This window comes from Nomascus leucogenys, chromosome 15 (assembly GCF_006542625.1).
Source record: "Nomascus leucogenys isolate Asia chromosome 15, Asia_NLE_v1, whole genome shotgun sequence".
Lineage (NCBI taxonomy): Eukaryota > Metazoa > Chordata > Mammalia > Primates > Hylobatidae > Nomascus > Nomascus leucogenys.
The window spans coordinates 105,846,238-105,869,374 of NC_044395.1; the positions used below are offsets into that span (position 1 = coordinate 105,846,238).

Genomic DNA, 23,137 nt, shown 5'->3' on the forward strand with positions numbered 1-23,137 from the left:
GTTTATGAACCTACCTGTGCCTCACTGTCTTGCTCTTTAAAATGAGGTGGTTAACAGTACCCTTGAGGTTCTTATGAGCACCAAATGACTTGTTATATGGAAAGTACTCAGAACTGCGATTGGCACATTGTTGGTCACTATTATTATTATTAGAGACAGTGTCTCTCTATACTGCCCAGGATGGAGTACAGTAGCTATTCATAGGTGTAGTCATAGTGCATGCACTACAGCCTTGAACTCCTGGCATCAAGCAATTTTCTCACTTCAGCATCCCAAGTAGCTGGAACTACAAGCACACACCACTGGGCCCAACTTATTATTTTTTGCATATGATAACAGATACTAGCCATAGTAATTTTTATTAAGCAAACATCATGTATCTGTCCCAGCTGAAAACATTAAACAGATTGTTAAACAAAGAAACCTTGATCCCAGTATATGCCATATAAACAACAGACATTCTAAATTACTGAAATGTGTAACTCATGAGCAGGACTTCTTTGCTGGGACAGGTTCTGTGGAGGTACACACGTTTGTTTAGGCAGAGTAGGGATTTAACCGCGTGGAGTGAAAAATTAAAGTCAAAGTTCTTCAAACTTTCTAGGCCTTGCTCAAATCCAAGAGAAATGTGTTTCTGGACACCTTCATTATTATAATACATTTCAACAGCATGTAAGCCCCATGAGTGCAGGGGCTTATTTGGTTCACAACTATACTCTGCACTTAGAACTATATTGCTGGCCGGGCGCGGTGGCTCACGCCTGTAATCCCAGCACTTTAGGAGGCCAAGGTGAGTGGATCACTTGAGGTCAGGAGTTCAAGACCAGCCTGGCCAACATGGTGAAACCCCATCTCCACTAAAAATACAAAAATTAGCTGAGCATGGTGGCACACACCTGTAATCCCAGGTACTCAGCAGGCTGAGGCAGGAGAATTGCTTGAACCTAGGAGGTGGAGGTTGTAGTGAGCCGAGATCATGCCGTTGTACTCTGCACTCCAGCCTGGGCGACAGAGTGAAACTCTAGCTCAAAAAAAAAAAAAAAAAAAAAACTATATTGCTGAGTAAATGTCCTTGTTCTCTTTACATGATGTGTAAAGTGGTGGGACCAAAGACCAACAAATGGCTCATAAAGCATATAATAACTATTTGGGGCCATATTTGGGCTCTGACTCTCCTACCCTAATGGGAAGAAGAAGGTATAAGCAGCATTCCTCTCATATCTCATACACTTTCAAGTCAGTTCATTAGTGGAGATGTGCTATTTCTGATAAAAATAGATTGTGATTTTCTAATATAGATTATGAATGAAGAAAAGGAAGTGAACGAAGAGCTTTAAATAGTTAGATGAAACCATAAGAGCCAGGTTAATTCTCAAATGCCTGCTTATGGCTCTAACCAACTTCATCCCCCATATTCTCTAAAGAATCCAAATCTGTGGATTACTAGTTTAACATATTTGAACATTAAAATATGTATAAAATGAATTTCTAAAACCTTTAAGTAAAAAAAAAATGTTTTCTTGAGAGTTGTTTTTGTTTATTTTTTGATTTTTTCTCTCTTTTTTTTTGTTTTTTGTTTTTTTTTGGTTTTTTTGAAACAGGGTCTGGCTCTGTCACCCAGGCTGGAGTGCTGTGGCACAATCTTGGCTCATTGCCACTTCCATGGCCCAGGCTCAAGTGATCCTCTCACCTCAACCTACTGAGTAGCTGGGACTACAAGAGCGTGCTACCATGCCCAGTTAATTTTTTTATTTTTTGTAGAGATAGGGTTTCACCATGTTGCCCAGGCTGGTCTCAAACTCCTGAGCTCATGCAATCTGCCCACCTTGGCCTCCCAAAGTGCTGGGATTATAGGCATAAGCCACCACGCTCGGCCGAGAGGTTTTTAGAAAAATATTTTTATTATTGATTCTTTTCAGACAACTAAAATATCACATAAAGGCCAATTTTGGGGGGAAAAAATTCTGCTATGCATTGTATTCTGCTAGCACTGCCTCTCTGAGTAAATATTTTTTTTTTTAATGATGCAGAGTTTAAAGTCTTTGCAGAAACTATCTGCAGAATAATAAAAATGCAAATTAATAAAATATCAAATGCTTACAAAAATTAACTTTCAAGTCTTCAAAATTCTATTTCTCCAATATAAAAGGCAGAATAATTAAACTGCTGTAGTTTAGGAGAAGGCGAAGTAATAGCAGTGGTGCTGCAGATAATGTTGAGAATCTCATGTAAATTTCATTGCTTGGTGACTGCTAGAACATTTAGACATTTAAAAATTAAATAATTATTTAGAGTTGCTTTCAGTCCTCCTCCCCATCAGACATCAAACATATTAACGAACTAGCTAACGTGCAGCATCAGCAGCCAGAGAAAGGAACCCTAAGAGCTCTTTCAAAACAAAAACAACGAAAAACCCAAAACAGATCAAATCAGAGGAAGGAGATAAATCAGGAGGAAATAATACAATGTAAACATGACACCTGCCAAAAAATAAACTTTGGACAAAAACAGCACAGGAAACTAATTACTATACCAGTCACAAAAGGAAAGGGTGTTTTTTTCTCCTCTATAGCCATCCTTAGGAAACACAGTGTGCTCTCCTACTCACTGCCTAGCTAAAGTACACTAGAAGCAAGAAACAAAGCCCAGAACCCGTTTCCAATGTCATGTACAACAGAAGGGAACAGTAGGGAAAGCAGGAGCAAGGGATGCGGGCTAGAGTACTACTCTTCAGCCATATGGCTAGAGCAAGGTGACGACCAATCAGAACCAGAATCAGGAGCGTGGGAGTCAAGTGAGTCACACTGCATTCACAACTGCTCCTCCCCCAGGACCTGAAACAAAGCCGTGGAAGCTTGGGGTGGGGGCTGGTGGGGGGACACGATCAAAATACTTGCAAACTTACATCAGTCCTTGAGAGGAGGGAAAAAAAAAAGGAAAAAGAAAGAGAAAGAGCTCTGCATTACAGGTCAGATCATATGAGCTGGGTAAAGCTTTCTTTAAAAGATAGCTTTGGTATGTCAAACTGCCACTCAGAAATGAATTGTCCCTTACTCCTTGCTGTGTTCACCAGATTAGAATACCGCGTGTGTGGTTATACATGTCTGTCACTATCTGTGGAAAAAAAAAAATTTTTTTAAATCAAGATTTGGAGGAAGCACTGATGCCCTCTGTCACTTAAATATAGATGACTGCACTTAGAAACCAGTAACTGAAAGCCAGGTGAGCTCTGCAGCAGAGGTGCTCCTTAGGTGTGGAGGCCCTGCAGGCTCTTCCAAGGACTGGGAGTAAAGGAGAGTTGCTGTGCATATTAGCTGGCTTTTCTAAGTCTCACAATCCAGTCTCATTCTAGTTCAGTCTTGCAGCTCTGGCAAACAGCACTCAAATGACTTCAGAGGGACCCCGGATTTAGGTCAGTACCACTTCTGGGTGGCAGCAAGAGAATACGGTGAAAATATGTCAAAAATCCTAGCTGTGTGGTGTCATCCAAGGTTTTCACTGCCCCCTATACAAAGGATATCCTCTCATCTCCACAGGAGATGAGCCTATATTTTTACTACTATGTGTTTTAAACGAAGAAGTCATGACTGCTGCTGGTCATTGACGAAGGTTATACTGGCACACATGATTTGATATTTTCAAAGGTATTCACATATAATGGAGATCTTTAAATGTTACTAACTGTATTGGAACATTATCCTGAAGCTTTGAGAAAGGGCTAAATTTCACAAACTGGCCATTCATCATTCACTGATAAGTTAATGAGAGTTGAAAGAGAGGGAAAAAATCAGGGAAATGAAAAAAGAAAGCTGGAAAGAACAAAGGCGGAAGGGAGAGAGGGAGAAAAAATTAATAACTTATCATCTTTTCTTAATATATTTCTATGAACAATAAGCCAATGTGCCAGGCCTCCAGAACTGCTAGTACCGCCCCCTTCAATCCATCTGTCAAGAACTGCTCCATAAACCCAGCATGTAACACGGAGCCTTAGATTCCCTTGACATTTGCATCACTGGGTTTCATCAGGGCTTGTTCAGGCAGAAGAGTTCACAGAGCCTCTGACACTTCAAGTCACAGTTTCCAAGACAGGTAGTCACGGTGATCAATATTGTGACATTCAGCGATACTATCAACGTGTTCACACGACAGCAAGACAGGTCCTGAAGAAAAATACGGAATTTTATAGGTCTAATACAACAGAAAATCAGGTTAGTTTTTCCACCATTTAAGTCAATCGTTTCATGTTCCATGGCTTTTGTCAACAGAGAAGGGAGACGGAGAGATGGAGGGACTGCCCCCACCCCTCCAATCAACCCACCAGTTTATTCCTATCAAAAATTGCTCCTACAAATTTTAGAAAGCTTCTCTCAAAAGAAACTCCAAGACCTTGCCCTCCACAACTGGATGTTAGTGCTTCAGGTCTCTGCTTTTTCACACATTCAGTCACTCAACTGGTTTGTGCTCTACATGGCAGTTATCTGTTGCGTATCAATTATTAGAGGGCCACACCCACTCAAGACATCTTCTTACACAGTATTGCCTTAAAGATGCATCCTTTTATTCCTTCCATGAATCAACATGCAATCTAAAAAATACAACCCTCACTCTTTACACCAGAGGCTGATAGACTTGTAACTTTTCACAAATCCAGAAAGTTATCAAATCTTACTCAAAATCTTTCTAGGTCTTCGGACGCACCAATTGCTCAAAATGAAACCAAGCATACTAAATTTTACACGTATGGAAAAACTAACCTGGAGAAATGTTTATTTGTTGATGAGATCAGAACTTAAAGAGAAAAAAAAGACTTTCTACTGTCTAACTAAAACTCAGCCACTGCATTGATAAGTCACACCAATATTCATCAACGCTGAGGATGCAGGAAGGAGACAGGGCAGTCTTCAGAATGTGCCACAGAATTATCCTCTAAAGAAGAGGGGATGTGTGACTGCCGTAACATTACAGACAGAATTACAGTCTAGAGTAAAAGGTATGTATTGTTTAATGGAAGCAGAAACTAAGTGAAGATTTCACCATTTTATGAACAAAAACACAGAATGCCATTTTATGGACAAACACACAGAAGAGAAACTCAAGATAAACTCCCTCCTTAATGCAAGTAAAATTCAATAAGAGAATCTGCACTGGAGTTATTGGAGGAGATAGTCCAGGGGAGACGCAGGATAGAATTCTAACAGAGGACGACGGGGAGGAATACTGGTGGCAGAAGCTATAAAAATATACTTAGCTAAAATAACTGCACTTTCTTAATTTTGTAAGATACTAGCAAGTTTTCCCCAGACTCTCTGAGATTCACAAAGAATTAGACGAATAGTTTCTTTCCCTTTTTAACCTCTTTTAAAAAGTACATATCCTTTTAAAATACCACCTGTTTGACAGAAACAGCATCTACAACCTCATCTTACACAATGAACTGGATACAATGTCTACAAAAGAAGGTCTCTTTCCTAGTTTTGAGATTTGGGGACATAATTATTTTAGAGTTCTCAAGTTGTCATGGAATTTATATAGTACAAATAAATTAACAACAGCAGCAGTTGTAATTATCAGAGATTTTTTTCAGTAAGGCTTAAAATTCTCTGCATGGATGTTTAACAGATGGCAAAGAATGCATATATCATGGTATTGATTAGACTTCGGCTTACTTTTTTAATTAAAAAAATATTCTTTGGGGTTTATTCTTCCTTCAAAACACACACACACACACACACACACACACACACACACACGCACACACACAGAGGTATTTACATCAATGGATTTTACATCCCATCTCCACAGGAGATGAGACCCTTTATTAATATCATTAGGATTTACAGTCTGTCTCTCTAAAAATTTAGACTTTAGACCTTTTATTTGCTAGCCTGATTGAAATGCAGTTTTCTTATTTAATTCACTCATGCTCTAATAGGTAAACTCAACCCCATCTTCCCCCTAACTTGATATGTATGACTATAAAAGACTAATATTGGTATAGTCAGACTTTGCCTAAATTTAGGGACCCTTCTAAAAACCTGGGACTGCCTTTAATTTGTGTCAAACAAGAGAGAGTGTGGCTGTTGTACTCAAGAGAGATGTGACCCCTAGAGAGTTACAGATTCTAATATGTAACATATGACGATGCTGTGGCGAAACAGTGTAAACACATAAGCTGCAATGGAACAATGCATACTAGGAATGGTAGTTGTAATATATTTATGTGTGATAAAAGACCTAAAAGTCCAGACGGCTTACATTCAAGTTTTCTACATTTCTTTGAAGCACTAAACTATACCGTCCTCCCTCCTTCAGAAAAATATTGGGAATCAAATTAATTAATGGTGGGGAATGCTTAGGAAACTGTCAGGGGCAATGTGAAAAAAGGGATAGTAACCAATGAATAACACAATTTGTCTAGTATGAATTTTTAACTCAGAGCAACAGCTAATTAAATGTGACTTTTATTTCCAATGTCAATTATATTTCAATCACTTGATTTTTAACATCTAATCATTTTAATGCTAGTTCAAACTGTTTGGCTATTTTTTTTTTTATGAGAACTGCCAAAAAGAAAGTACAGTATCAAAGCGAATGCTACCCGTTGCCTTTTAATCTCAGAAATCAGATATATTAGGGTATATATCCGTGTGGAAATCTAGGTACATCCCAGATTTCTTATACCTCTATGGCGGTTCAGAGCCATAATTATGAATGCATAAAATAGATGCCCAATTTAAATGTAACCCGGGCCAAGCACAGTGGCTCATGCCTGTAGTCCCAGCTACTTGGGAGGCTGAGACAGGAGGATCCCTTAAGCCCCGGAGTTTGAAGCTTCAGTGAGCTATAATCATGCCACTACACTCCAGCCTGGGCAACAGAGCGAGACTGTATCATAAATAAATGTATGTATGTATGTATGTAGGTATGTATGTAACCTGTATGTATGTATGAACGTATGTATGTAGGTATGTATGTAACCTGACCCATCAAAGACCCTAGACACAGTAATGAGGACTATGGGGAAAAAAACGTAAGAACCATTTATAATCTGCACAATTTAGCTGTTTGTTACCATAAAAAAGCACCTGAGGCTGGGCGTGGTGACTCACGCCTGTAATCCTGGCACTTTGGGAGGCCGAGGCGGGCGAATCACGAGGTCAGGAGTTCGAGACCATCCTGGCAAACATGGTGAAACTCTGTCTCTACTAAAAATACAAAAAATTAGCCAGGCGTAGTGGTAGGCGCCTGTAATCCCAGCTACTCGGGAGGCTGAGGCAGGAGAATTGCTTTAACCCAGGATGCGGAAGTTGCAGTGAGCCAAGATCGCGCCACCGTACTCCAGCCTGGGTGACAGAGCAAGACCCCGTCTCAAAAAAAAAAAAAAAAAAAAGCACCTGAATCATTGTGTTTGTACCACAATAAGATATATCATAGAGGCTATTAATTTGTAAATTAAGCTCCAATAGAGCAAAACGTCTGTCCCTCTCTGTCTGTTTACAGAACACCGCTGCACATACCATCAGCTTGTCATTCATCATTACATGGCTGTATCCCACAACCTAAAGGCAGCACTGCCTTGTTAATATCAGAATTGTCTTGGACACTACAGAAATTCTCCCATTCCTCTGCACTGAAGCTGCTGTGGTTTTCCTCACAGGAGAATGCTGACTGGAGATGGCTGCACAGTAGCTGTCCCTGACAAGTTGGATATGAAAATACAATTTAAGTACAGTGATGATGCTAAATTGGAGGAGGGGAAAGAGGAACAAAACCAAAGCCCCTATCATTTTACGGAACACTGCTCAGATAAAACAAATTGTTTTACCTACTCCAAGCCCTAGGTACCATTTGAGATAATGTAGGAAGTCACATTTTCACAGAAACACAAGACAGAATCAGATGCTAGAAGAGGTAAATATAACAGATTATTTAACCAAATTCTACGCAGAATACATCCACTAAGAAATAGATCCATTATTTTCAAAGATGAGGATACCTTTTAAGAATCCTCAATTCTGTAAGTTTTCTTAAAGGACAGAAAAAGACAATAATATTGGAAAAATATATTGTAGCAGGCAGTATATATCATGTAGAAAATATTATATGATGAAATGTAATATTTGCCTTACATTTAAACAAAAGTAATGCTTGTAAATAACTAAACACTGGCATTTTTAATTGGGAAGTATTTTAACAAAAGTACATTCTTAATATCACACTCTTGATGCTTAAAATCATAATTTTAAAAATCATCTACAGTAATAGCACAGACACATAAACTTTAAAAGATTCTAAAGCTGCTAGGCCAGGCGTGGTGGCTCACCCCTGTAATCCCAGCACTTTGGGAGGCTGAGGCTGGAAGAACACTTGAGGCCAGGAGTTCGAGACCAGCCTGGCCAACATGGCAAAAATCCCGTCTCTACAGAAAATACAAAAATTAGCCAGGCATGGTGGTGGCACAATTGTAGTCCCAGCTACTCGGGAAGCTGAGGCATGAGAACTGCTTGAACTCAGGAGGTGGAGGTTGCAGAGAGCCATGATCCTGCCATTGTACTTCAGCCTGGGCGACAGAGCAAGACTCTGTCTTTAAAAAAAGAAAGAAAAGATTCTAAAGCCGCTGAATGTTACCCTCTTAATTTCACAAAGTATTCCTAATTTCAGTAGTTAAATTTACCATCAAATATTTGTTACAATCACTTAAAGAAAAAAATGACCAATGTCACAAATTCACTTTCTGACAAGACCCCCTCATCAAACAACAGGGAGGGTGCAAGTTCCTCACAAGTGTAGCCTGCCAAAATGATGGCTGATTAACTGCATGGGATTGGCTCTTCCAAGACATGTGACAAAGGATAATTTGCACTTTTCTGTATTTATCTGAGTTTACTTCATCAGAGACACAAGAAACCGGAACTCATCTTCCAGAATTTCAGAACACATTTGCTTTTGTTTGTTTTAAATCATTAGTACTAGAAATCTTATTAAAGAGAGACGTTCAGCAATGTAGAAGAAAAGCATGAACGATCTCTTAATGAATAAAACAAATTTGGTTAAAAATTTAGCTGGGGTGGGCCAGGCGTGGTGGCTCACGTGTATAATCCCAGCACTTTGGGAGGCGGAAGCGGGCAGATCACGAGGTCAGGAGATCAAGACCATCCTGGCTAACACGGTGAAACCCCATCTCTACTAAAACAAAACAAACAAACAAAAAAAAAACAAAAAAAAAATTAGCCAGGCGTGATGCGTGCCTGTAGTTCCAGCTACTTGGGAGGCTGACGCAGGAGCATCTCTTGGACCCAGGAGGTGGAGGTTGCAGTGAGCCGATATCGCGCCACTGCACTTCAGCCTGGGTGACAGAGTGAGACTCTGTCTCAAAATAAATAAATAAATAAAAATAAAAAAATAAAAAATTCAGCTGGGCACAGTGGCTCATGCCTATAATTCCAGCACTTTGGGAGGCCAATGCAGGAGGATTGCTTGGGTCCAGGAGTTCGAGACCAGCCTGGGCAACAAAGTGAGACCCTGTCTCTACAAAAAATACAAAAATTAGCCAGGCGTGGTGGCATACACTGGCTGTACCAGCTACTCAGGAGGCTGAGGCTGGCTTGAGCCCAGGAGGTTGAGGCTGCAGTGAGCCATGATCGTGCCACTGCACTTCAGCCTGGGCAACAGAGAGAGACCCTGACTCAAAAAATAAATAAATAAAATTAAAAGAAAAAGAATTTTTTAAATCTTAAGCATGAAGAAAAACATTTTTCACAGGTGATGAAAATTACAAAATCTAATCCACAAATTTCTACACAAATATTTACAGTCTTCACACCTGAACATACACATGTATGCACCCACTAACACAAACATACACACACCCCTCTCACATTTTAGAAAGGATGGAATGGCCACAGTAAAAATCATTTATAGCATTTTCATCTTCCTTTTTTTTTTTTTTTTTTTCCAGACAGGATCTCACTGTGTCGCCCAGGCTGGAGTGCAGTGGCATGATCAGGGCTCACTGCAGCCTTGACTTCCTGGCCTCAAGTGATCCTCCCACCTCAGCTCCCCAAGGAGCTGGGACTACATGAATGCACCACCATGCCCGGCTAATTTTTTGTATTTTTAGTAGAGACATGGTTTCGCCATGTTGCCTAGGCTGGTCTCAAACTCCTGGACTCAAGCGATCAACCCACCTCAGCCTCCCAAAGTCCTGGGATTACGGGTGTGTGCCACTGCACCTAGCCCATTTTCATCTTCTTCCCGTATACTCCTAAGTACTGAAGCTGTGATTCATGCTTTTACTATATTGTTCTCCAGTTTCTACATACAGAAAAAGTATTGACATGCAGGGTCAAAAGAGGACACTACAATGAACATAAAGTCAGTCCCTTGATTTGTTTCTTTTTTTTTTTAAAGAAGACTTTATTTTTAGAGCAGTTTTAGGTTCAGAACAAAACTGAACAGAAAGTAGAGTTCCCACATACTCCTGGCCTCCCCACCCCACATCTCCCCACTATCAACAAGCTACACATAGCAGAACATTTGTTACAATCGAACCTACACTGACACCTCAATACTGTCGAAGTCCACAGTTTAAACTAGTGTTCACTCCTGATGCTGTACATTCCACGGATTTAGACAAACATATAATGACATACAGCCACCATTATACTATCACACAAAATAGTTTCACTGCCCTGAAATTCCTCTATGTCTGTCTACTCAGCACAACCTTCCCTCACCCCCTGGCAACCACTCCTCTTTTTACTGCCTCCATAGTTCTACCCTTTCCAGAATGTCACAGAGTTAGAATCATACAGTATGCAGCCTTTCCAAATTGGTTTCTTTCACTCAGTAATAAGCAGGTAAGGTTTCTATGTTTTTCATGGCTTTGATAGTTCATTTCTTTTTAGCTCTGAATAATATTGCATTATCTGAATGTATCACAGTAGTACCTTGATTTTTTCCATATGGTCTAATGTAGTAGCTGGTGAATTCTATAACTGTTACATAAAAACAAAGTAATAATATCAGATGGATATTACTTGCCAGGTAGAACAATGAGGCTCTGAGTAAGTAAGTGACTAAACCTAGGTCACAAATCAGGGATAGAATCAGACTTAAAGAGTTCCAACTCCTGATAACTAATTCCATATACCCACCTCAAAGCCCCAACACCAGTATCTGGCTTGCTGGTAAGGATCTGGAACCCTCACACCTGTAATACAGCTGCAGTAAGCCACAAAAATATATAGCTAAAACCTTAAAATTATATATATATACACACACACGCATGTGCGCACTTTCTCTCCTCCACTCTGCTTTTAGAAAAAATAAGTAGAGAGGCAGTATTGTACTGTAAAAATAATACAGTGGGTCGAGAAACCTAGGTTCTGTCACTAAACAAGGTTTGTGACCTTTGGTCAGTTATTTACCCAATCTTGGTCTCAGCTTCTGCACTGTCTCTAAATTATCTTCTATTAGAATTCTATGAATCTCGGAACGGCAAAAATACAACTTCCTGATGTATATCTTTACCTCTATAGCACTGCACAGAGAAAAATGCTCACAAAGACGATCCTGACACACCCAAAGAAGCTAAATCATTAAAGAACAGTTTCATTCAGGGGTTGAAATCTCACTCACATGAACATGTAAACTGATGATTACATTTTGCAAGAACATGTAATAGGATGATTACCTATTGCCAGGCAGGTAATATTAATACAAGAGAATGAAGCAGGCCAGGTGTAAGATACTAGGCATGATAGGGACTGACGTCAACTGGAGAGGTAGTGCCCTCATAACACTAATCAATGAACTGCTTTTAATATTGTGAGTCAAACAAAGTATCTTTGCTGATAGATAAAGCCCCTGAGTTTTCAACCCTCAGACGGTAATTACACTCACTGAACTGTAACTACTAGGAAAGTGGAATTAGACATTACTTAGAAAATTTTTCAGCCGGGCACGGTGGCTCATGCCTGTAATCCTAGCACTTCGGGGGGCCGAGGTGGGCAGATCATGAGGTCACGAGATCAAGACCATCCTGGCTAACATGGTGAAACCCTGTCTATACTAAAAATACAAAAAAAAAAAAAAAATTAGCCGGGTGTGGTGGCAGGCACCTGTAGTCCCAGCTACTCGGGAGGCTAGGCAGGAGAATGGCGTGAACCTGGGAGGCGGAGCTTGCAGTGAGCTGAGATCGCGCCACTGCACTCCAGCCTGGGCGCTGGGTGACAGAGTGAGACTCTGTCTCAAAAAAGAAAATTTTTCGACATCACAAGGTGAACCAAAAATGATTTTAGATAACCAGAAAATTCAAATGGCCTTCTGACTCATCAAAATTTTATCATAATGAAAGAGCTGGGATATGACTTTAGTGGGAAAATGCACAGACAAAAGGCAAGTTATGAATGAGATCTGAGAATACAGTAAGATAAAATATCTGAAGACACAGGGAAACACACTATATACAAAATATAACAGTGGAAATGAAAATGGTAGTAATATGTTTCATAATGGTGCCTACTTTATCAAAACAGCTTAAAGTACCTTACATATAATTTAACCCCTGTCACATAAGACTGACACAAGAATAAACTGAAATCCATTCCTCTACCACTGAACCGCAGCTACCTCAAGTGGTGGAAAAAGGAGTTGTTTAAAGAGCTGTAGAGTAGAGGTCAGAAAACTGAAAACTACCTTGCTGAAGCTATCTAGGGAATTACAGTAAGCAAAATGTAATAATCTCACTTGGAATCCAACCAGAACACTGAAACTAACATCTTTTACATTTAACTGGTTCTCATTTCTGAGTACTCTGATTTTTCAAAATCACTTAATTTACATGATTAAGAAAAAAGAATTCATGTTATAAACATATGACTATTTAATAATTTTTTAAGAACCTTACTTTCTGAGTAGACCCTAAATGAAAAATGATGGTACTATTTTCCACAAATATTTCCTAATGATGTGATTTTTCTGTGTGCTTGTGTAAGTAATCACATATTTACACGGCACTTTACGATTGTAAATTTTCAAACCCTCTTATCAAATAAGACTCTCAGAACTGTGCAGGGCTAATTATGTTAACTGTCACTGATTCAGATGGGGAGAGTGGGGCACATGGTGATGGGTAACCAATAAAAAGTTACACAGTTCTGTGATAGCAAACCTGGGACTAGAATATGGAATCCCTACCCTCTGGAAAACTAGTTTGAATGAAGCTCTGTTCACTAACAAAAAGCTGGAGCTCATTTTTCTGAGCCAACTTTTCTGGGGCTGACAGGAGGCTGGGTGGCATCCAAGCAGACTGACTGAATGCAGAGTACACTAGTATGGGGAGCTGGGCCAACAGGGAGAGATGTCCCTTTCTGGTCATAGTCTCTAGATACAGTCAACTGCCAGGAAAGAGAGTCAGGCTGTTGAGATGCAAGGAAGTAGAGTAACCTATACAATAAACTGAAAGGGCCAAGCAGGAGAGGAGCCAGTGGATGCAGTGATGCTGGGAAACGGGACAGTCAGGGATGAGGCTCAGGCAGCTGGAGAGATGGCTCTGGAGCCTGCTACACCGACAGTGCCTATCTGAGGTGAATTTCCTAGAAACTGCTCTAAGTACTTGGAAGGGCTGGGAACGTTCCTAAAGGGACTGGGCAGGGCTAGATAACTTGCTCCAAAGTGCCAGGGAGACTGTACTTCTGTCATCCAAGACAGTCTCTTTGGCAGGGCAGCTAAACAGGGATAAATGCTGGAGCCAACCCAACGAGAATGATATACTTCCTCGTCTACAGAGTATGATGGACAATTTTAAGATTCTGTTGCTAACCTTCCAGCCTCAAGCCAAAAACTTCAATTCTGGAATAATGACTTCAATTTTAAAAATGGAATGGACACTGGCAACATTTAGACTGGGTAAAGTGTTGGGCTCTGGTGGGTTTTTAAAGAAGTAAATCATAGAAAACTTTACTTACCATCCACTAAAGCTGGATTTAAAAATTTGATTCACTAACAGATTTATCTTACTGCCATAAAAAGTATGTAGCTATTTGTCTTTTGAAATAGAGCTCAGGTAATCAAAACCCATATGCAAAGGGGCTGCAGAAATACCATTACAAACCACACAGAGAGGTTTTAAAACCAGCCTCCCTGCTTTCAGAGCTGCTACTAGGAATCCTGGCTGCCCCTCCTCCACCTACCAGGCAAGACCAGGGCTCAGTCAATAAGACTGCTGTGTAAGTGACACAGCCATCACTTCTGCTTAGTCTCCACAGACCTAATGTATGTGATGCTGAATTTACTTATCTCAGTAGGCAGCACAGCCTCACCAAGAGTGGTTATGTTTTAGGCTTTGTAAGAACAAGATGTCAGGAGTTTTGCTGTTGCATCATTCTGCAACACCTTATTTCAACTCTGTGCTGAGCTGGCAAAAGCGCTAAATCAACCCGGCTCTGCAACCCAGCTCGCTTAGCTTACCCTTCAGATGTTCCAGTAGTAGGACGACTTTGCAATATTCACTGGCAACGTGACACACTAGTAACAGTTTGTCTAGTCATCACACGCTTTGAATGTCTCCCTGGCATTTCTCTGTCCTTGTCCCTCTGTGCTGCATTTTCCTTACTAAATATTTCTGATAATATTTTCAACCAAAGGACACAAGAATCTAACTCCATCTTGAGCCCACGGAAATGTGTATAATCTCTGTGCTATATGCAGACCTGGGAGAAAGACCTAATTGTCAGACTGTACCTAAGCATCCTAGAGTCTACTCTGCTTAGATGTTGAGAATGAGAAGAGACAATTATTTCCCTCCCCTTTATAAGAATACAGCTGATTTCAGGTTGGCAAGTGTGACAGGCTTGCTTGGAGAAAGCATGGATATTTGTTGTCTGGTGGGATACAGTGGAACGAACCCACTCATCGGCAGGCTATGAGCTTTTGCCACTAATCAGAGGGGAGAAAGCACTTTTAGGAAAAGAAAATGGAACAAATTGAGTGGAAAAGAAGAAGTGATGCAAAAATGCAATGTTTAACAAGCAGCTGCTCTTGGTGGCTGAAGGTGCTCCTGTCCTAACAGAGACTCCCCTAACAGGAAGGAATCATTCCTACACAGGGGTGCATACCTATACTTCACAGCGTGTTTGTTTGTGTGACAGTTACACTGTCATAATTTTAGATGGTTAAACCTCTACTCCAGGGTTTATAAAAGATCAGAGCACTTGTCACTCTTGGTGCAGGTAGAGTGAGATAGAGTGGTTGAGCAGTTCATTTTTCTTTATAATTACACTCCATTAACCTTCCACATGAGAGCTCCCCTGTGCTTTCAAACCAGCAGCACCAACTGGCTGCATTTGATAAGGCTCTACAGAGTCTGCAAGACCAGCACATGTAACAAAAGGAAGACTTTAATACTGCAGACTTAAGCAGAAGCTGAACGCAGCTCTGTTACTTATTGGCACACATATTCAGCTCAATTATACATGTGTAGACAAAAACAAACCAAAAACATAAAGCTGGAAACCAGCAAACAAATGATGGGAGCTTATTTAAATCAAAAGTGATTCAAAAGCCTTCTGGTAATCTTCATAATATTCAAACCCCAAATTCATTATTATTTTCAGTGTGTGTCTTTTTTTAAAAAAATAATTTTTATTTATTTATTTAGAGACAGGGTCTCCACTCTGTCACCCAGGCTGGAGTGCAGTGGTGTGATCATAGCTCACTACAACCTCAAACTCCCGGGCTCAAGTGATCCTCCCACCTCAGCCTCCCATGGAGCTAAAGCTATAGGCATACACCACCAAATCCAGCCAATTTTTAAGTTTTCTGTAGAGACGAGGTCTCGCTGAATTGCCCAGGCTGGTCAGAAACCCCTGGCTTCAAGTCACCCTCCTGGCTTGGCCTCCCAAAGTGAGCCACCATGCCTAGCCATTGTTGTTTTTCTAACCTTTGATAATGTGGCATCCTATTACAAACACAGGATCTCGTACTCAATGTACTAAAGCTTACAGGTTGACACATTATAGAGTGATCTATATTACAATTAGATCACATTGGTGCCTACAAGCTACATGTGGTAATTTACTTGTTAAAGCAGTTCTCTTTATGTATTGCTCAGTAACTCACTTAAAAAACACACTGGTTAAGAACTAGCACTAAGTCTGTCTCTATCATCCCTGACAGTGGCCACATAAACGATTTCCCTTTTTGAGAGGGAGAGAGACAGACAGAGAGAAACGTATTCCATTAATAATGCATTCTCCTGGAGTTTTTAATGCAGTGCCAGGAATGCTACTTTCCATATGCACAAAGGTAGATTAGTGCTTTTTCTACCCTGAGCAAAGGCTGGGTGTACATGCTTGAGCAGATAAAATGAAAGGCAATTTTGAAAGTAGGTGTTGGCACAATTAATCTTGAATAGGATCCCAATTATTTGGGAAACAAAAGGTAGCTATATTTATAACTCTGCCTTAACCAATGGCATTTACAGCCTTCACAGCATCTCAGAATAAAGTTTCCGTCATAGCAGTTTGTGTTTCTGAGTATATCCCTAACCACAGTAACCTAAAAAAGGTCAATAGTTATCCTAACAATACTGCTCACTACTAACTTACTTTCTTTGGGCACAAAGGTATCCATTGTAAATGTTAGTCTATGGTACAGTGAATGTGATAATCACAAAATTATAGGAACTCAAGTGGTATACCAATTTATTCACCAAATGCCATATTTAAAATACTTTTCTAGAGATATAAAACTATCACAAAATCTTGGTTTTGAAAATTAATAAGACGCTTAGTATTTCTGAAAGTGGCAGAGAAATGTTTGTTTACACTTACATTTTGAAGATGGATGATTAGATCTAGGAATTCTACTACACTCTTCCTTTTTCCTATGCTTGATGTATGAAACAGAGGGATTTTTTTCCATGAATGTTTTTCCTTTGCTTAATACCATTACAAACTTACATTGCTGTATGTTTTTATGACACTTATCACTAGTGTATCCTTTTTAAAAATGTTTTTCTTAACCCAAATATCAAATGTGTACTTGCAACTAACAGGACTATACTTCTTAAAATCCAAATATAAAGGACATCATTTTACTATTTTCTTGCTGCACATTACATGCTACAGGATTCAGCAAAATGATGTTGAATAACTGTATGCCAAAAGATGAAGCCAGCCCATGCCTACGTGAAACAGCTCCCAAAAATGTTGGTTTCTCAATGTCTAGATCCAGTGACAATCAGATTTCTCCTCTGCCTAAAAACATTTTTCATTTCCCAATGAATAGAATTTCTTTCACTAAATGCTTGTTTTGCTGCCTTAAGAGTGGCAGACAAATTAAAATTCCACTCTATAACCACTTTAAGAATCAGACAAAAGCCAATCTACCTGTTCGGGATCTGTTGTTCTGACTCATCGCTGGGCCATCTGTTTATGTGTGCTGCTTGTCTCACGGTGCACATCAACCTGCTGCTGGGCAGACCTGCCTCATGCTGCAAACTCATTCTGCAATTTCAACCCCCCTCACCAGCAATAGGTCCTCTTATCAGAACCTAAAACTACCACTTCAATCAACTCGAGTCAGACCTTAGATTCTACTGCTCTTGTATAAAAAAGTGATACACCACAGGCCCATGTGCAAACAGGTCACCTCTGAACACTGGGCTCATAAGGAAGATGGCAGCACAGTTTTGCTCCTATCAAAACATTTTAGTACCATCAGTAGCAAGCAGCCTGCTACCCAGGAATATACATGTACCACTGTGGAGAGAGGCTAAAAAGATTACTGAATCCCAGAGGACAAGAATGTGAACTACAAATACAAACCATTCTAGTCGTCTTTGTTTTAAAGATTGGTAACTTATTCACAGCTAGGTTTCCATCTGTGTTATTAGCACATAAACTTAGAGCAGTTTAGAAAAGGTTCTCGGAACATCCTTTGAGTCATCCACAAATATCAATTTGCCTGCTGCTTTGCAAGCACTGTGCTAATCACTCTCTCATCTGAGATGTGAAAGGATGTTGGGGCCATGGATAGAGTGGTAGGCAATATAAGGTTTGAAGACAATAGGAAATGAATATGCCTACTGAGTATATAGTATTATACTAGATGTAATATATTAACAAGTTAAATTATTTAAGAAGTTTCTACATCTATTTTAGGAAACGGAAGATGTACATGCAAAATAACTCTACCATTTCTTTTTCTTTTTTTTTTAAACGGAGCTTTGCTCTTGTTGCCCAGGCTGGAGTGCAATTACGTGATCTTGGCTCAGCGCAATCTCCGCCTCCCAGGTTCAAGTGATTCTCCTGCCTCAGCCCCCCGAGTAGCTGGAATTACAGGTATGCGCCACCATGCCCAGCTAATTTTGTATTTTTAATAGAGACAGGGTTTCTCCATGTTGGTCAGGCTGGTCTTGAACTTCAGACCTCAGGTGATCCGCCTGCCTCGGCTTCCCAAAATGCTGGGATGCTGGGATTACAGGCGTGAGCCACCACACCCGGCCTTTTTTTTTTTTTTTTTTTTTTTTCTTTTTTTGAGACAGTCTCACTCTGTTGCCCAGGCTGGAGTGCAGTGGTGTGATCTCAGCTCACTGCAGCCTCTGCCTCTTGGGTTCAAGCAATTCTCCTGCCTCAGCCTCCCGAATAGCTGGGATTACAGGCACCTGCCACCATGCCTGGCTAATTTTTGTATTTTTTGCAGAGACAGGGTTTCACCATGTTGGCCAGGCTGGTCTCAAACTCCTGAGCTCAAGTGATCTGCCCGCCTCAGCCTCCCAAAGTGCTGGGATTACAGGCGTGAGCCACCATGCCCGGCCAGAACTCTACCATTTCTTACAGAGTATCAGCAAAGAAAATTAATAGAAAATTTTAAAAACTATGTAAACAGAGAAGAGAGCAGTAAATAGAGAAAACAGGACCACAAACAGAGGTCAAGATCAAACCTGGGAGAGTATATATTTCGTGCAATGCTAACTCAAGGAAACTTTTCTGAGATTAAAAATAAAACTTGGTCTATCAATAATAATTAAAAATTTTTACTTTGCAGAAATGGAGTAAGGCAAGTTTCCCTGCTAGTGGTTGATTATAGGTCTCTAAACAGATAAACTAATATGTACCCAGTGAAATGGCACATAGTATATATTTCCACTGGGTTCTATTCTTTACATTTAGAACACTGTTCCTTGAGACTAGAAAGTAGAATTAATCTACCTTGTTTCTAACAAATGTACTTCAAAATGCAAGCTTATTTTGAGAAGAGAAATTTAAAAATATATCTGTAGAGGACAAAAAATATATAATTTAGGAAGAGCTGAATATTTAATGGATTAGTGGGTTAGAAGAGGAAGAACAATGTTGATAACATGCAGAAATACATCTAAAAACACAGATTTGAAAGAACCAAATATTATGTTACTTATTTAGCGATGACAAAGCATAGAGATGATAAGGGACTGATACCTACATAAGAATTTATGTATCTCAGTGGGTGAGAAATTCGTGTTTCATTTTGTTCAAGCACCTACTGTCTCCAGTGTATACAAACATCGTGACTTTTCTCTTGAGGATGAGGCATAGCAGTGGTGAACAGGAAGGCTTGTCTTATCCTCTGTGCTAAGAGAAAGTCGCAATATTCTGCAAGGCTGCAACATGCCATTTACTAAACAACCAGCAACATCGCTAGTCTTTTTAAACAACATTGATAAATAAAAACAATGATCTAGGGGAGATTCTAATTTTTCGATTGACTAGAGAGCTGAGGACAGTACATTAGCCCTTTTAACTGCTTGATAGTTGTAAGCAAAATAAGACAACACAACAGTACCAGGCAAATTGTTAGTGAAGGCAGCAAACTATAGAGAAGAAACCAACATATTTAGCAAGAAGAAACTGCTACACTATTTCCCACACTATGCTATGCAAACAAATTATTCACTTCTACAATATGCCAAGGAATACAGTGTTATTTAGAAAATATATTCTCTCACCTCTAGCTGTAACAGCAGCTAAGCACTACCTCTTCTTCATACTCTACTGAGAGTTGCAGGATCTCTCTCATCAAGATATGATAGTACTCACAGCACTTCTGAACTCACTGCTGAAAACGACCATTAGCTGTGATATGGGACTAAAGACAAGTACACAATTACCAGGAACTAGGTAACAGTCAAATGGTGAATAATTTTAAATCGCTTTAAAGACTTTATAATGTTTTTCTTTTGAAAAGTTGTAAAGACACTTAAAATTGACCAATGATCTGTCAAATTCAATTGTCTAATGATTTTAATCCAACCCCTCTGAAACATTCCTATTAAGATATAAATTTATGGCTGGGCATGGTGTCTCACGTCTGTAATCCCAATACTTCGGGAGGCTGAGGCAGGCAGATCACCTGAGGTTTGGAGTTCGAGACCAGCCTGGTCAATAGCGTGAAACCCCGTCTCTACTAAAAATACAAAAATTAGCCGGGCGTGGTGGCGGGTGCCTGTAATCCCAGCTACTTGGGAGGCTGAGGCAGGAGGATCGCTTGAACCCAGGAGATGGAGGTTGCAGTGAGCCGAGATCGCACCATTGCACTCCAGCCTGGGCAACAAAAGTGAAACTCCGTCTCAAAAAAAAAAAAAAAAAAAAAAAAAGATACAAATTTATATGTCAGTTTTTCATTGTTTCATGTTCAGAGGTCACTGTGTCATCGTCTATATTCAAAACCTATGTTAAAATAAGAATGTGACACTCTAAACTCTAAGTAATGCTACAGCAATAGCTCAACATATCTTAACCATAAAATCAGACATTTTGCTAACACAACTGAAATAATTCACTGGAACTTACTAACATAGCTGCTTCAGAAGCAGAAACATCACAGACGTCTAAGAAGAAAAACTTAAAGCCATGTATGGTTCTGGTAGAGAATCTGAAGGGAATGTGGAAACTGAAAAAACATCAAGTTTAAGTCAAAGGTTCTGTGACCACTAGAGGGGCTGGAAATGGGGCTCTAAGATGTTCTGTCACCAGGTCCAGTGACAGCACACTAGATATCACCGTATCAACAAATTTCTATTCTGATAAAGTATTGCCATGTACTTAGCCAATGGGCCTGTAGATTATAATGAGATAAGCCCACACTGATATAACCTAGGAAATAAATAACAAGACTAACAATGGAAGCTCCAGTTGGTGTCTGGCTACATGCACCACAGCATCAACAGACCACCTAATAACACAGGGAGGAAAACAAAAACACTGCATTTTTGTGTAAGAAAAGAACAGGAAAAGGATTAACTACATTCTTTCCCCCCATGCTTACATTTTTAAAATTCCATTAGTATCTTGCCAGATTTTCAAGAGAAAGGCTGTGTGCATCAGAGTTAACTGGTATGATAGGCCATGGGAGAATAAAACCAATAAGAAACCTTTCTGTTCTGCACTTCACAGGGCTGTCACTCGTACTAGAAAAACGTCACTTTGAAGCCCTGTTTGCATTCCATTTTTAACTAGAGGGAAGAGGATGGAGGTCTTTGGTTTCTATGACAACCCAGATGGGCCATAATACAAGATACTTACAAATGTTCAATTGCAGGGATGCCAAATCAAATTAAGGCAGAGTTAGCACTACTTCATAAAAACTAGATGGGGAGAAAACAAAATACTTATGGCAAGACGATGCCATTTCTAGAAGTGGTTCGGAAGGATTTCATGAGAAAATATAAAGAAAAGAGTGACTATTTTTAGTGAAAACAAAACAGTAAAACTAATATATAAAAATAAAGCTCCAATTTACATGAGTAAATGCTTTCATTAAAATTTAGACTACTGAAAAATTACTACTTCACTTAATGTTTTTAAACACTCCCTTTCAAATAACATGATATTCATTAGTGATTTAAATCATTACAATCTGGCACACTGGGCTTGGTTTTAATGGTGGGTTGAGCTCCTTTGGGCAACTTTTTCTTTTGCTCCATCCTCACCATTTGTTCCTATATTTGGCCTTTATAACTAGAATGCATAGTCCTCAAAATATTTGTGGAATAGCTAATGCTTCAGAAATAAACTAATTTGTAACTTGTACTTCACTACAACTTGTAAAATTTATTAACTTTCCAATAATAACCTACCATATCTCTTTCCATTTATAAATGATGATTTATTTGAGAACCACCCTCAGCAAATACTTCTAAGCTTTTGAAAGCACTATTTGGGGAAAAAAAAAAGGGAATTCACACATGGCCTCTTTCATTTAAGGGCAGAAAATGCTGTATATTCAAACTTCATAAGGGAACTTATTTAAGTCACAGATATTACCATTAGACAAAGGGGATGTCATATACACCTTTAAGGGATATAATGAAGAACTTTGGACTCTGTTCCCGTAAAATGTCCTATGTGTGCAAACGTATACAAAAATTTTGCACACATTTCAGGGAATTTAGAGGCACCCCCCTCAAACCCCTCCACAGAACTAGTTTTATCTTTATTCAAAAGTCCCTTCTTCCCCAAGGCCAAAATGTGTAATGAAAAAAAAGTCTCTAGAACAAAGCAAAACAAAAAAACACCCAATGTATTTAACATTAAGTAGATCATTGGTACCTTTTTACTTAAAACACAGCTCAAATTAAATGAATTCAAATAAAATGAATTAATTGGATAAATATCTGCTACAGAAATTTTACTAAAGATTGAATACTATGATTTCTAACTGTTTTGGATTTGCAAAATCAGGTAAGTTTCTGTGACTTTCTTTTCTCCCCCAGATAGCATAAACCCATTTAAAATTATCTTGAGACATTCTGAGACTATAAAAACAGGAGTAGAATAATTTCCTCAATAGAATCTTTTTAAAGCTCAGATTATTTCTTGCTTTGAAAAGAAAATCTGTATATGAGAGTGCCACTAAAAAAAGTCCTAAAAACTTTGTACATATACGGTACGGAGGAAAGAGCTTGGGCTAAAGGCTAACATTTAAAAAAAAAAATGCTAAGTTTTCTTTTCACACCATCTATGTGTCTAGTCATCACTCAGCCTCTCTTTGGTGTTAATACTGTTACAAAATGAGGATAATACCTATCCTCTCCCTCACTGCTAAAAGAAAAAAATATTTTATAAAACTAAAGAGTTATAAAATATTCAAT

General features: G+C 39.3%; 1 protein-coding gene across 13 annotated transcripts in view; it reads right to left on the reverse strand.

Moving 5' to 3' along the window:
* PHF21A (PHD finger protein 21A) overlaps positions 1 to 23,137 on the reverse strand; it is a 195,699-nt gene that overhangs the window by 51,025 nt on the left and 121,537 nt on the right. The window lies entirely within an intron of this gene.